Here is a 16797-nt window from a genome sequence, read left to right as displayed (position 1 = left end):
TGAGTATCATTTCGATTCGGTTACACTCAGAACTCGTGCTATACAATCCACATAAAAAGGTGTATTGCCAACTATAGAATACTTAAATTTTAGGTTCCAGCTTTGTTTGTTTGTTGGAGAAAAAAAATGTTCCTTTCCTTCACTGAGTTTCAACATCATTGAGTTGATGAATACGCCAATCATAGGATATACCTGCGACAAAGTTCCTCTTATGAAGGACTGTTCGGAACAGAAATATCCTGGGTACTACGAAGCGCGAACCTTAAATCTGCTACTATAAATTATTTAATTATAAAAGTCAATGAAGGAAGAGGAGGAAGATTTAAACAATCAGCTTATTTCTCATAATTTCCATTCATTATTCGCGGGCAGGTGGAGTCGCAAAACTCCCGAGTGCAGGAGACTCATTGAAAAAAAAGATGATCTAAATATAATCCAGCGGTATTTCTAACGATTAAATTAGTCAATCAGTAGTCTTGTTCGCGCTGATGAAGTAAACAAGTGGTTCCCGAAATATCGGGATTTGCAAGGCAAATAAATCAAACTAGGGAATAGAAGAAAAACAAGTCTTAATTATTTCAAATAATAATATTTCCTTCAAATTTTTCAGAGAAATTCTCAAAAGTTGTTCAGAATATGACTAATATTATGTCCAAATTTGATTGAATTGCAATTATTTTCCAAAAAACCATCCAAAGACACATGTGAAATTATGGTTTCCCCCTTAACCTTCATACGTTCTTCTGGTCATTTCTGACCAAAATTGATTTTTCGTTGACTCTGTATTAGCTGTTTGTTATTCAATGAACTTTAAATATGGTAACTGATAATTTATTTTCTTCCTAAACATGTTAGACACCAGAGTATTTTTAAAAAATGCTCCGTTCTTGCACAGTAAAAAATGTTACGTTTAAGTTCCTTGGGTCAAAAACGACCAGTCGAATGAATTTTGCGAATTCTGGGGATAAATTCCAATAGGAAAATTGTTTTCTTGTATTGCATAGCATCCTATATGTGTTGCAATGTATTTCATCATCTTATTGCACATAGCGTGCAATGTATTGCATCATCCTCGAAGGGCTATAAAAGCGCGAGGTCATTGAACAAGTGTATCATTTGGTAAATCGTTGCCGTATAGTTTAGTTGCATAAAAGCATGGACTTTATCGAAGTAGCGGAGAGTTTTAGTGACGAGGACGAGGAAGTATCCGAAATTGAAGATTATGAATCGGGCGATGAAGAAATTGAAGTTTCGGACGACGACCTTGAAGAAATTATTCTGGAAGACCTACCCGAATATTTATCTAGAGACAAAACTATACAATGGTACGAACATCCTTTCCGACATTCATGAAGAAGTACAAACCCATCACTACAACCCGGAATAACACGCTACGCCGCTTCAAGGATCTCTGATATTCAGTCATCATTCGATCTATTTCTACCACCGCAGTTGGAAACGATAATTTTGCGAAATACGAATCGGGAAGGACGTAGAGTCTTAGGAGCCACTTTTGAAGATATCGATACGCCAACTTTGCGAGCTTACATCGGACTTTTGATTCTTGCAGGAGTGTACCGATCTAACAATGAAGCAACTGAAAGTTTGTGGGATGCTGAAATAGGACGTCCAATTTTTCGAGCCGTCATGTCGAACAAAACGTTCAATTGTGAAATAATAAGGAGAATAAAAAACCGCTTATCATCGAAGATTATAATGCGTCGAAAGGTGCGGTAGATACTTTGGATAAACTTGTCGCTTGCTACTCAACGAAAAGAAAAACTAAAAGATGGCCAGTAGCAGTTTTTTGCAACATTATTGATATATCGTGTTATAATGCATTTATATTGTTTACTCAGGTAGAACCGGATTGGAACAAAAGTAAACTCTACAGGCGGCGACTTTTTTTGGAGCAGCTCGGTCGCGCACTGGTGAATCCATATATGCAGATGAGGAAGTCTCTTCCTAGAGCCTTAGCGTCTGCAGACATTGTATTGAAAAGCAGAAATTTAACTGATGACACCAATAACACTACAACAACAAAAGAGGAATCTGCCAAAAGAGGACGATGCAAATTTTGCCCTAAAGACATAAAAACCTCATTTACTTGTAACAATTGTAAAAGGTATGTGTGCAAGCGACACTTTATTGTAAAGTGCAAAGACTGTTAAAACAATATAATGTTTTAAATACTAATAAAAATTATTATCGTTTCTTGAATTTTTTTCATGATTTCTTTACATTTTCTTCATGTGGTCAAAAATGACCATAGGACCTTCAACGCTAGTTGAAAAGAGGGTCGTATGAAGGTTAACATGTAACAAGCCATAATGCCACATACCTGGAACCATGTGGGAGCTCACCAATACATTGCATCACATACACGGTACTAACACCAGATCTTGTATGAGTCGGAAGTTTTCAGCCGCAATTACTGTCGATGGTCGAAGATACGCAATGATTTTTCGCACCATAAGGTTTTGAACAATGCACTGGGAGTTGAATTTATACATTCTTCTGGGATGAAGGATATTATATATAAGAGACGATTGCAGCAGCTGCTTCTAGCTAATTTCCATTTCTATACTTACTGGGCATTCTTTGTTCTATAGCTATAGAAATATTTATATCTTATATCTTTTATATCTTTTTCGCGGCTATACATTTCTAATATATTTAAGAAACTGTTCACAAAGCTACAGAGTCTAATGCTCAATGCTTCTGTAAATACGAAGCCTACAACAGTGGGGAATCAGCTAACCACGATGCTTTCAAATGGCTAGACTTCAGCACGATCACCTCCTATGGAATGTCTACGGGGAATCCTTTACTTGGAAAGCCAGCGGACTTTAACGCAGTAGGTAAAGTTCTACTATTATGTGTCAAAAAAAGCTGAACATCGGATAGCTACTAAAAGTAGAGACCCGGCAATAAAGAAGGGAACAAGTTATTCCCGAAATATCGATTCATGTCGAATAAAAATCACTTCTAGCGACGGAGACGGTGTTGAGTTTAAATTCCTTAAAACCGTTTACTAGAAATACCGCGAGAACGTATTGATTACTGATAGTATTCAAAAATGGGCACGTTTTCTTATTGGACATTTTGAAGCCCGTTTTTAAAATATTCATTTTTGTGATTTCTTCAAATTGGTGGGCGTATTTAAAAAAAAAACTATTGAATGCTTTGGAATGAATTATAGTTCCGTACTAAATTATCTTATATTTGAACTACAATAAAAGTTGAAATATTAATTTTTTTCAAGCCAAAACCTTTTTCTAAATGTGATCTAAGTGTAATTTTGCGGTGGTTCTAGCGATTAAATTATTTGAAATAATAATCCCGATATTTCGGGAACCACTTGTTCCCTTCATCAATGCTAACAAATTTTTTTGTTTTCAAAGCACTAAAAGGTTAAAATTTTGGTTTTTTTAGGTTATTTAGCCCACCTAGAAAATAAAAATGTAATAATGAGAACTCTCCTCGTTTATTTTTCGTTTCATAGAAGAATTGCGACCTGCTTCTTTCACACCGTTGCGACTCACTAGCGAGGCAGCGTTCAACAAATTTTCATATCAACCAAACATACCTTAATTGAAAACACATAAAAAATGTCACAGAGCTGCATTCATTTTTTTTCCTGCTCAAAAAATTGATAAAAACGCCTTTTTGAGATCTCCTAAAGCTCAAAGTTTCTTGGTGCTACAGCTGGCACCGACTAAACTGCCCTCATCGGTTACTGTCTCCTGGCTAGATCCCAGCAGCTCGTCTACCGATGATGCTCCTGGCGTCACAATCTCTTCTTTTATCGTCTGTTTTTTTTTGCTTTTCATTTTAGTCCATGTCTGGGTCTCACAAATAGTCCGGAAAGATTGTCCACCTTGACTAGTCCGGCTACCAGGGTAAGACTCTTATTTAGAGTTCGCATACTAAAAACAAAACTTCAGGGTATGTTGTACTACCTTAGCTTCGGTTACTATTAGCACATTCGCCAGTGCGTAGAGGACGATCCGTAGGCCACCTGCTCCTAACAAATGACCAACAGGGAAACAAATCCTCGTCAGTTAAAAGAGTCTACTCCGAGGCCGGCCTTACACACTCTTCACCCGTTCGAGGGGGATTTCAAGCGGCCACCGCGTGGAGGTCGTGCTAGCACCTGCTGAATTATGCTACCTTAACCTAAAGCATAATCAGAATAGGTCGCCCGGGCTTTCCTTGGCTTCTTTGAGACATAGGGAAACTGCTCGAGTGAATATATTTGGCGCTTTCTTCACTGCTGCATAAAGAGCTTTATTTGGGATAATATTCCAGTCAAGCGCCTTTGTTGTGGAACCTCCACCTCAGTTGAAGTTGAAGTATCTCACCTTTCATCTTTTCTTTGCTACTTTCATTAGGAGGATTCCATTTCACCAGGAGAAATTTATTTGAAAATGATTCTCAGGTATTTTTCGTACCCTTATATCTATAGACTCATGAACATATCGAAAAGCAAAATCGCCTAATTCAGACCTACGCATGGCCTAAGCAGAAGTAATTTAGTTTTAGGATTGACGGAGTCCTAATTCCAGACCGGACTAGTTGGAAAAAAAATCGCCTCGTATACGCAAAAGAAAAACACGTCAAGAAACCGGGTACTTCAGGTATGAAAAGTTTTGTGCATTTCTTTTAGAAAAATATTTATCGCATTAGTATCTAGCACGTGATATGTAGGCTTATAGTAGGTCAGAATATCCACTTTTGGGTGGTACTGACATTTAAAGGCTTAGATTTCGCACTGAAGCGACAACTTTGATCTATTATAATTTCGTTAGTAATAGTGCGATTTCCACCAAACTTGGTAGGATCATGCTCTATCTCTACTCTATCACACACTCTATAGCCTATGTTACTGTAAAATTTCATGGAGCTAAGACGAACTTAAGGGGGGTTCTGCAGTCAGTTAGTAAAAACCTCATTTGAACAGATGTCAGCATTAAGGGTATTTCGGAACTTAGGAAACTTGCTGAATATTTTTAGACTTTTCAGTTGGGTAGTTTCTGAGAATGCTCTCGTGAAGAAAATGACCCTTTTCCAGCCCCTGTCTTGCTCCCTTGTGAATTTAATGTCAAAACTTTCGGAAAGTACTAATCGAAAGAAATTGTACGACCACCACATCTATGCATTTTCACTGTCGGGTCCTAGCAATGTACTCAAAATAGTCAGTGAGAGCATCAACACGCATTCATCATTGGCATAAGACACCTTCTATCTGGCACAAGAGATAAGTAGTGGTGTCTACGTTGGAAACAAAGCGGAGAAGTAGCCATCCCAGACGTTAATAGTACGGAGAATGAGGTTGAATTCAAAAATATAGCATTACTAACTAACCCGCTTGAGGGGTAACAGGTATACATACTCGAAAAGGGGCATACTGAAGACGGTGACCACCACGTAGTCTACCTTGGTCAACTATTTACAGTCGACGGCCTCCAACAGAACACATAACAAGAAAGTTTGGAGCAGCTAAGAAACGAGTTGAACTTAAGAGACCAGTTGAGTAAAGGGGAGGAAATTTATATTAGAGAATTATGTAACCAATATCATGAAGTATTCCACTTGAAGTGAGATAAGCTAATCTATACAAGGAACATCATCCATCAAATTTCCTTGATGCAGGATCAGGCACTTATTAACCAAAAACGTTATTTGGTTTCCACAGGTATATCAGTGGTCATAAGACTAATAGGGCGAAATGTTAGAAAATGAAATAGCCTTACCAAATAAGAGCCTGTGGAATTCACCACTATCGGTGGTTCCGAAAAAATCTAGGCCTAGGGAGAAAAGAAGTGGAGAGACTAGCTGGGACATTCATGGTATTTTTCTACGCTGGACTTAGCTAGGGGATACCATCAAGTATTAGTGCATCCGAGAGTTTGGGTCAACATCGCTTTTAGTACGGATTACGGGCGTTACGAGTTTAAAAGTATGACGCTTGGCTTAAAAGGAGTATCAGCAACATTTTAAAGGCTAATGTATTACATCCTTACTGGACTACAGGGCCTGGAATGTTTCGTCTATCAAGATGACATAGCAATCTATGGCAAAAACCTAGAAGACCACAATTGGATGTTACGAACTGTGTTCGACAGATTGAGAGAAATTCCTGTGGAAGGAAGTAGTGTACCTAGGACATGTCTGCTCAGAAGACGGAGCAAGACTAGATCCCAGGTTAGGAGCAAGTGTCAGAAGCCTACGAAAGTAAAACACGTTCAATCGTTTCTGGGATTAGCTGACTATTATCGGAAGTTCTCTGTTTAAAGTGACAACGGACGCGAGTGGCGAAACAATCGGAGAAGTGCTGTCGCAAGGACCTATAGGGGAGGGTCTTGCGATAGCCTATGCCAGCAGCATATTGAACAAGGCAGAATGGAATTACTCCACTACTGAAAGAAAACTTTTGGCTTTAGTCTAGGTCGTGAAGGGCTTCAAGTATATAAACTAGAGAGGCTAGCAAAATCTTAAATCTACTGCTGCACTTTGGGAAAGAGTTCCCAAGGTGCATAGTGACGGTCTATTTAATTAACACAGCCACGATAACAAATCTCTTTGTCACCAGTGAGATTTGAACCGCGACTTTCTGCTACGACAGCCAGGCGTTTCAAACAATAACCCATCCAAGGACTAAAGTTGGATTTCACTCAACTTTTTACTTTAGTATTAAATTAATTTAAAAATGAAATGATAGTGTCCCCACTAGACTAGGTTTCTAGTTTTTCTGATGGATTTCTTTTTTGTTAATTTTGTGTATGGATACATGTACAAAAACTCATCCATAAATAATTTTCTATTGCTTAATGTGCACATGTCACCGTTCATTTAAAATGAAAGATCAGCTCCAATTCTAATAAATTAATAATATACACTCCAAATAGCACCTCAATGCTTCACAGATTCTTCAGATATCTACAAAAGTAACCGGATATTCGCCCTCAATGTTCACATCTGAATATACAATAATAGTTACATCAAGGTATGAAGCGCACGAGCGTCCAATCAGAACGCGAATTAGCATTTTCCTCATTATTTTCTCATTTTGTAGTGATGAGAACTTGAGCCAAAGCTAATACATAAGACAATTTTCCTATTAAGCAAATGGGTTACTCAATCTTTCATCCAATGAAAATGTGGATAGAATTGTTATAAGAAGGTGGGGAGCTAAATCAAGCTAGTGCTGCCTTTGATTCGCGATAGCTCAACCATAGTTTAAGCTTGGGGCAATCTTTGTGTTATATATAAATCTGAGCCCAACCTTTTGTGGACCTAGATTGGATTGCAGTTGATTTTATGATTTCGTTGGATAAATTAGTCTACTTCGGACGTTAAAAATAACTTTTCATGGGGGGAAATGCATGAGATTCTGATTATGCTTATGGAATTAAGCCCAAGAATATTTGAAATTAAGTGTTTGGCTTCATTTTCAATTGTAGTTCATTGGGCTATGCCACTTATTCTCTGATATTCTAATATATCATAGTTATATATAAAATACACATTGATGATATGTCCATAAATAATAATGCTATAAGTGAATTTCTCTGAAATCTTAGTTTGATAAGAGACGATTTTACATTGTTAATGAAATTAAAACAACTGATAAGTCGATATCAATAATTAGGAGAAATGATGTTCCCTTCACCATTTTAAACCATTCCTTTCACCACAATTTGTTGGTGGATGATAAAATTAATATTTTTCATTAAAAGAATTTAGAAATTGTAAGTTGGATATGACGCTGAATCATGAATTTATCAATAAATGACAATTGTACTTCTATGAAGCTCATTTTTCACTTTAGCTTATTAAAATTCTGAATAAATCAATAACATAATCGATATTTACTCACCCGTTTCAAGCTATGCGGTGAGGTGATAACTGCAAAGGGAATAAAATAAAGTCTATTAAATTCCATAAAAAAAATTATCTATTATTTTGTCATAATGATGATGAGTCATTTGTTTTTAATTTCTTATCTACCAAGATTTAATATAACACATGCCTAAGAATATGATATGTGATGAGAGGCTTCATGGAGAATTATCAGTCAGTGAACAACTGAATGCCAGCACTGTAATATTGATAAGCCTAGCAAGAAATGGATCGTTGATGGCTATAGACTTCCACGGACATACAGCAGACGTCTTAAACCAGAGGTCGTTATCGCAGTTTTGGTATAACTGTTCTCTAGTATATTCTATTACGCCCACTTTTTTCTTAAGTTGTGAGAGATAATTAAGAAAACAGAGCAGAAGATATCATATTACTTTCAACTTGATGTATTTTTAGGAATACGATAATAGGGAATGAACAGATAAAAATATAAATTTAAATAAAGTTAATGAAATTAATTTAGTCTTTTGGTCTGATATAATTCACAGTTAGTTCATTTCAGATAAAATAGATTTGTTAAAATCCTGCTAAACTATGTGAAAGCCACCCAGAGATCTTATTTATGTAATGTATATTTGTTAAATAATGACTGATGAATGTTTCTAGCGAGTAAATAATTTGAAATAATTAAGACTTCCCTTTTCTTCCCGGAAGTAATCCATATACCGATATTTCGGGAACCACTTGTTCCCTTCATCAGTCCGTGTAGCACTAATGAAGGGAACAAGTGGTTCCCGAAATATCGGTATTTACAAGGTGAATGAATAGAACTTGTAGCACTGATAAAGGGAACAAGTGGTTCCCGAAATACCGGTATTTGGAAGGTTAAGAAATATTATTTGCGGGAAGAAAAGGCAAGTCTTAATTATTTCAAATTATTTCTTAATTATTTAGTTATTTGTTAGCGACAGTAATAAAGGGAAATTCTGCCGTAATATATGCAGAATATACAAAGGAAGTATAAAGTATGACTGAGGGATAAATATCAGTAAATTGGTAGGAGGAATGAAAGATAAAGGTAGATATTCTGGAAACTCGAAACTCGAATGTGGAATTTAATGTGGATTAAATCGAAGCAGTTTCTTATGTTAAGAGATAGGAATTAATAGGTGACCTTTACAATGGTAAACAGGTAGACGTAGAAATTTTCAATAAATAGTCTAACTAATGAGACAACTGAAAACAGGTGAAGATTTAATTGCCATATGATTGACAGTAAATAAAAAAAATGAAAAATGGAAATGAGAATGAGAATGGCCGAGTGTGAAATCTGTGAGGCTACTGAAGTTCGTGTTCACTAAATTTACTCGAAACAGAGAGAGAGAGGCAGGAGGATACACAAACAATAAACCGATTTTAGTAAAATTTTGTTTAACACTAAACCTTAAAGAGGAACAGAGTAGCGATAGGAAGACACTCGATGTAACTTATTTGACAGATAAGACCAACCAAAGGAGGTCGGAGAGAGTTTTGAGAGCTAATGTAAACTGTATGGAGTTTCTTTCCTGCATTCAAAAATTTTATGACAAAGCTCTTGAACTCAATTAATTTGGTGACCATTGAACGACGGCATTGAAATCCGTATCAGAAGAAATTGTTCGCAATTGACCTTACTTTTCGCGGACAACGAAAGGGCTGAAATCCCACAGTAGTTTTTCAACTTACGCCTGGCCCTAGAGGAAAGATCGCGGAAGCTCTGGATGAGAGGAAGCCGTACCATCAAGGGGCTCCAAACTAAATATCACAATTTCTTCAATAGAATAAGAGTCACTGATCGGAACACACCTAAAGCACGAATCGTTGTCAGGAAGAGACTTCGCCACTTTCCGGTGTCCGCAACCGCAACCGCGCTCAAATTGAAGTAGACAGGGTTGAACAATTGACATTCACCATCGCAGCAAAGAGCGTAGCACGATAATCAACGGAAGATATGTGTCATTCTTTGATTCGAAATTTAGAAGATATGGAATAGATGCAGTACACCAACATTGCACTTTTCCAGTTCGGAGAAATATGTCGCTGGGAGTATTTTCATGATATCACCTTAGTAACCGAGAATAGGATCCTTATGGTGGGTTACTAGATAGTGGCTCATGTTACAGTTGGATATTTTTCAGTCTAGATCCCACTGCGGAGGGCTCTAAACCTTTCAGAAATTCCAGGAAAGTAGACTGGAGGAACTTCGGCTAAGTTATCAAGAACAAATTTTCTGGTGCGCAAATTGGTAAGATTGGCACGACAGAAGAAATGGAATCAAAAGTTGGGGCTTTGTAAGAGCCATTTGCAAGCGCCTTCAAAGGCTCGTGCCTTGCTAAGTACAGCATGTGTTGTCAACCTGGTGGAATGAAAATCTGTCCAGCCTCAGGAAGCTGACCAGAGATGTTTTCAACATATAGTATGTTAAGGAAAAATCGCACCGCGTCCTTAAAGAACTATATAGTATGTTACAAGCACAAATATTGCCTGACTGCACGAGTGGGTCATCAAGACTGCCGAGACGCGGCCCTGGTTGGACTATTGTCAGAACATTGAAAGCACCAACGAATTTTCGAGAGTCAGTAAGATTCCACCCAAGGAACCTAAGAGCCAATTCTTTTTTAAAAAGTCGAAAAGCTCCTGGACGGAATCTCTGGTGAAACTCTGACGCTGTTGGTTTAGACCCATTTCCCCGCCAGCAAGGAGGATCGTGAGTAAGAGTCTTGCTTGGAGGATATGCAGTCCCAGTCGTGTAAGACTATTAAATAGGTAATTACGGAGGATAAAATCGGTTGGTCTGTAAGCAGCTTCTCTCCATATATATCTCTGGGCCCAGATTGCATAATGACAATCATGCTACAGGAGTAGCAAGAAAGGATTATGCCGTAGCTGGTCGAAAGATTCGCCAGGCGGGGCTTTGCTCTCGACTGTCCCTCGGTGTATAAAATCTGTGCCCGCTGGCGACTTTTAGGGGTGGAATCCATGAATTTTACATGGCGAAGGCTCACCACCTGCGTCAAGTCAAGGAGGATTTGTCTGCCTATAACAGGACCCAATCGCGAGAGCTCTTGTATCAAACGTGTGCAAATGCATACATGCCGGTAATTCCTCTACGCTGGAATAGAGCCAATCAGTTTATTTCCGATCCATCGGGATGGATAATTGGGCACAAGTGATGGCACCTTGCCCTCTTGTCTTAGTAGTTCGTCCCTTTGGTCAGAAAATCCACCTCAAGTTACTTTTTGGACATCTAACGTCTATAGTTTTTGGATTGGCTGCCAAAGTTCTAGAAGATATTAAGATCTAGAATTCGAAAAAAATTGATTTTTTCTGTGTACACATTTGTAAAATTTAAATTTTAGTGATCCACCAATTAAGCCCATAAACTGACCGTAATATAAATATTGTACATTTAATAAATAAATGAGAACGGTTTATTCGAAAATGGTGATTACGTTTTCATGTACAGTCAGGGAGGTAGACCTGCCCGCAAATCAGAACGAACTTCTAAAAATATGCAATTTGGAGCAGAAAAGCCACTATGATGATTAACAAAAGGTAAGGACATGACATTCTATGACTTTTACGCTGCCACTGTCTGGAACTTTTGATCAAAATTCTAAACGTATTTTTCTAAAAACTACATTTTCTAGAATGGTAGACAAAATATATATATAGTTCTATGCATCCATACTTCGCCACTGCCATTTTAGTAACAAAATTTTATTATTTTTAAAAATTGTTATAAGAAAAGTAGCTGAGAAATTTCCATTTTCCACCGTTTTCTTCCAAGCAGCCGTTATAACAATATTCTTACTAATTGGATGGAATCTTTTTATTAAACTTCAATGGGAACAATCGTTTCGATCTGTACATTTGTTTTTTTTTTGTAGCTTGCAAAGTATTGAGAGTTATTTTATAAAAAAAGATAATATAAATGTTTTTTTTCTTATCAAACTCGAAAAGTGCCTAAAAATCATGCCTATAGATCAAACTCTCAACTTAAAACTAATACAAAATCATGGTGTGGTGTTATTTCATTACGTATAGTAAATTATGGTATTTCCAAAAGAATCCATGCCAACGGGTTAACTGTTCTGAAGTAAATTACGGAAGACAAACAAATAATAGATTGATTTAATGTTTTTTTTTATTTGACAAAAAACTTAAAGATGGAGTTGTATTATTTTTATTATTTATCTTCTCTGAAAATATAGAAGGTTCCTGTTTATTTTTTCGTGGAACACAGGGCATCCAAAGAGTCCCTCCTTCTTTATCGGTATATTTTCTGCATATCATTTTCAGTAAGATTGTACTTCAGTTTTATGGTCATCCCATTTAATGTTGGGCAGCCTACGAAACCAAGGCAAACACATATATCTATGATGAACGGGATTTAAACCAGACACAACAAGATCGAGAGTCATTGTTTCGAAAGTGAACTGAAATTTGAGCCGACGAAACTGGGAATTTCTGTCTTATATCTGTACTATTTGATTTAGATTTAATTTCATTTGAAAATTTAAATGAAACAAATTTCTGAACTTTTTTCGCAGAGCTTGCTTGGATATCTAATGACTAAAAATAAATTTTGAACGAGAAAAGAAGAAACTTTAATGATATTTTCACTGAGAAAGTGAAGTTGCCTCAACAAATAGTACCAAATAATAGTCGAAAAGCGAAATTATTGTAGTAGACAATTTACATATGGACCTATTAGAATTTAATAGGAAAAGATATGTATTAACATAAGTAGAGAATAATAATAATAAGCTTACAATGCAAAAAAGTAGAAGATTAGAGAGCATGCCATGGGGTTTATTATAAAACATAATTAGTCTAATTCTCAAAGGAGTGATAAATCTTCACTAGAAATCATTCATTCAGCCGAAACTATGGAAGCTAGTGAATCCTTGAAGCTATTATTTTGATAGGCAATTTCATAAACAAGCGAGTAATTGCTCCTTCTTCCGTGCTAATGATATGAAACATTCCAAATTTTGGATATGCCGTAAAATAATGTGTAAGGTAGAAATCAAACCTTTTTGAATTAACCAGAAATTTTTGTTTATTATAAGTTGAATTTAATCAATCAAATATAAATAAAAGAGTTTTAAAAAACCGAAGCGAAACGAAAAGAAAACCTCTACTTGAGACTGCATCACGTGCGAAATGGCTGGAATTTGGCATTTCCAATAAATAATGATATTTTTCCAGAGAATTATGTTGGAGGATTAAGGTGAAAAATTTCTCAATCAATTGAATTTTATTTGATTCATTCCATTTAAGTAGACATATTATTTTTGGCGATTTCATCCATGCATTCAGTTGCAATTTTCATGAAAGATTTTTGTTATATGATACATGGGAAAAATTGAATTGTATAAACAGCATTAATATGGTGCGCCTAGCGTTATGCAATTGGAGGAAAGGAACTTTTCAATAACATACATTAAGGATGATATATATTTGTTTTGATTGATGAGCAACATACTATTCTGCTATTGTAACGTAATTAAAAGCAAGACAAACATTTTTGTACACTATTATTAAATAAAATAACATATTTTCTTAGAGCATGAAAGTTTATATTGTAAAAGCATATTTTCTGTTTGGCTATATGCAGGAGGAAAATTAATTAACTTTGTGTAATTTATTGAAAGAAACTGATTTTCATAAGACTTCAGAATTTATGAATCAATGTATTGATTTTGGTTAGTTATTCTGTAAGCTTTCCTGGGTAAGTTGACATAGCAGGGGTGAAGAGGAATCATTACTTATTTAGGATCAAATAGATCTAGATTTGCTAGTAGCAGCCAGCTCCGGAATTTTATAAATAAGTAGAAAGCATAGCAATTTGAAATAATTAAAACTTTTCAATTCGCTATTGTCAATTTATTGGTCTTGCAAAACCGATATTTCGGGAACCACTTGTTCCCTTCATCAGTGCTAAGCATAGCAATATCAATAAAATGTAAATGTGTAGAAATGATTGCAACGATTAATTGGGGAGAATGGAAATGAGGCTAACATTAAGTAACAACATAAGAAAATAACTGGACAATTTCTAAAAAGTAAGAACCTCTCTGATACGCGGGTTATTCTTATGTCGTCATAATAATGTTTTAATTAACAACCCTACCGCGTTAAGGGAAAAGGATGGAAGAAAATCCCTCTCACTAAACCCGTTAAAAAATTTCTACGGCTATCCCCACTTGAAAAAATATAATGCCCAAATTGGGGTTATTTTCATGTCAAAATGGTAACGTTTAACTTTGAACCCCATCTCCCTAGGTAGAAAGGAGAGTATAAATGGAGGAGCAAGAGATCTTCTCTCTCGAAGCGCGATGAATAATCGCCACCTCGGCTTAAAATGTAATGGCGCTTTTAATGGGGGATATTTTGATATCATCATGGTAAAGTTTGGTTTGTCAGCGCCACCTCAGGAGATGGAAAGATTGAAAGGTTATAGCGCCGCGGAAAGTAGTTATTTCCACAACATTAAGGAGTTTATTGGTAGGGCAAACGAAATTCTGATTCCTGAAGAAGACTGCCTCAAACCCCTCCACATCCTCACCTGCGTGGATGTGGAAAGGGATGGAGGGAGCGGAAACCCTCTCTGCAACCTCGCTTGCACATCGCGACGATGTTCTATCAATAAGCTTATTAATGTCACGAAAATATCCTTCTAATCTTCAGGACAATTTATATATTCTAGCGAGACGAATTTATATGTTCTAGCGAGGGTAGAGAGGAGGGACTGAAATTCTAAAAATTATTGAAAATGCCACCCAAAAAACGAACATTGAAAATCAACCAGACATGCACGACAACTGTTAGTCAGTAGAGATCCTGAAATATCTGAGGAACAAGACTCGCTTCTGGAAACAAAACAAATCAGAGCCTCTATTTTAAGATTGGCTGAAACATGCGAAAAGTGAGATGCAGAATTTACCAACTTGCTAGTTGGAGCGCTCACAAATTTTGGAGCAGAAGCGTCTACTTTCAGAGCTGCTGCAATTTTCAAAGAGAAAGACGCTTGACACTCAGGTCAGGTTCCATCAATATTGAAAATCGATCCCTATGAGGTAGGATTCAATTACAATGAAGACTACGATTACAAAATGCGCCGAAATGTCATTATTGATATAATGGCTATATTATGCTTATATTAAGTCACTTTGAAGTTTCACGATATGATGATATGTGTTATTCAGCTGGAAAGATCAATCAGCCACCACTGACTGAGCTGCCAGAGCCACTTCTAACTCATATTGTTGGAGCTGCTTAAGAGTCTAAACCCTTTACCTCACATTCGGAAATACAATACAATGCAAAGCTTCCATGCCCTTAAGGAAATTAAAACGTAACACCGTCTCCGTCGCTAGTAATGATTATTTTATTAAGGAAATATCGATATTTCGGCAACAACTTGTTCCCTTCTTCAATACAGCTCCCGAAATATATATTTACATTTAAAACTAAAAATTGTAGTTTGGAGGAAGCTACCCCTTGTCTATCAATTTTTGGCTAGACTACAAGTAGTAGACAAAAATATAACCTCTTTGAAATCGCTGATCATTTTTTTTTTAATTTTAGGCCATTCCACCTATGATCGTGACTTTGATGGAATAGAAATAAGTTGAAATTAATGTCCATGTTTTTTGTCATAGTTAAAATTAAGAAAACAACTTGGTATTGTACTGTTTTAAAAAAAATGATGTTTTATATACACTAAATGATTGCTATAGTATGATAGGTACTTGTCCCAGAATTTCCTTCACAATACATAATAAGAAAGAGATTTGATTCCACCACAATCCTTAGAAAATGCTATTTCAAAAAGATACTGACCAACCATGATACTTTACGTAATGTTTTTTTATAAATTAACTTAAGATGAAAAGATGAACTTCTAACTTTGGATTTGTCACCAAAAATAGGGAGGTGATAAGGGTGATAAGATATTGTCTGCTAATTGTAGTCTAGCCTAAAATTGATAGCCAAGTAGCATCCTCCAAATTAAAATTTTTTTCAGAGAGTAATTACGCGGTATTTCTGGCGACTAATGATTAGAAGTAATAAAAACTTGTTTTCCTATTCGCTAGTGTTGGTTTATATTTTGTAAATAATGATATTTCGGTAACCACTTGTTCGCTTGATCAGTGCTAAAAACTCCTGACTTGCAAAATATAAATCAACACTAACGAATAGGGAAAACAAGTTTTTATTATTTCATACAATTTTCAGTTTTCAATGTATTATAGATATATATTTCGGGAGCAACTTACCCCATTCATCAGTACAAAGCTACTCTACTACTATTCTACTAGTAGCTTTGTACTGGTGAAGAGGGTAAGTTGCTACATTGAGAACTAAAAATTGTAGTTTAAAGGAAGCTACTTGTCTATCAAGACCTAGGTGTTATTCACAAATAGAAATGGATCCTTCATTAAAATGCATCCGACAAAGGTAATATAATCAATAATTTTTGAAAACTGCTTATTTCGATGGTGATATAACAAATTCAAGTAAATCTTTTGAAAAGTTGGCATCAATATTTTTAAATATATAAAAACGCAAACCCTTAGATAACCCTATTTAAAAAAAATGATTACTTATACCACTTTCAAAATAAAATAAATGGCTCATATGCAGATCTGAACTGTAGATATGTATATATATATTTTTAAATAGTCATGTTAAAAACAAACAAACTGAAATGACCAAGCACTTCCTTGGCTGAAAATGTAGGCAATTTATTAAAGCGTAAGAAAAGATAAAAAGTAGGATACAAAAAATTATAAATAAATAATACAATTGCACAATATAAATATATTAATACAATTTTTAGTTCGATAATTTTGAGTATTTAGAGTTAATATTGCATAAGGG

At 35.9% G+C, this 16797-nt stretch overlaps 1 protein-coding gene across 2 annotated transcripts in view; it reads right to left on the bottom strand.

Moving 5' to 3' along the window:
• LOC119658752 (homeobox protein prospero-like) overlaps positions 1-16797 on the bottom strand; it is a 227168-nt gene that overhangs the window by 203049 nt on the left and 7322 nt on the right. For both annotated transcript variants that reach the window (XM_038066436.1, XM_038066437.1), the window contains exon 2: positions 7883-7911. The gene's annotated coding sequence lies outside the window, so the exon portion shown is untranslated. The remainder of the gene's footprint in view (positions 1-7882; positions 7912-16797) is intronic.

This window comes from Hermetia illucens, chromosome 6 (assembly GCF_905115235.1).
Source record: "Hermetia illucens chromosome 6, iHerIll2.2.curated.20191125, whole genome shotgun sequence".
Taxonomy (NCBI): domain Eukaryota; kingdom Metazoa; phylum Arthropoda; class Insecta; order Diptera; family Stratiomyidae; genus Hermetia; species Hermetia illucens.
Note: the sequence above shows the minus strand (reverse complement) of the source record. Positions and strands in the feature narration are given on the sequence as shown.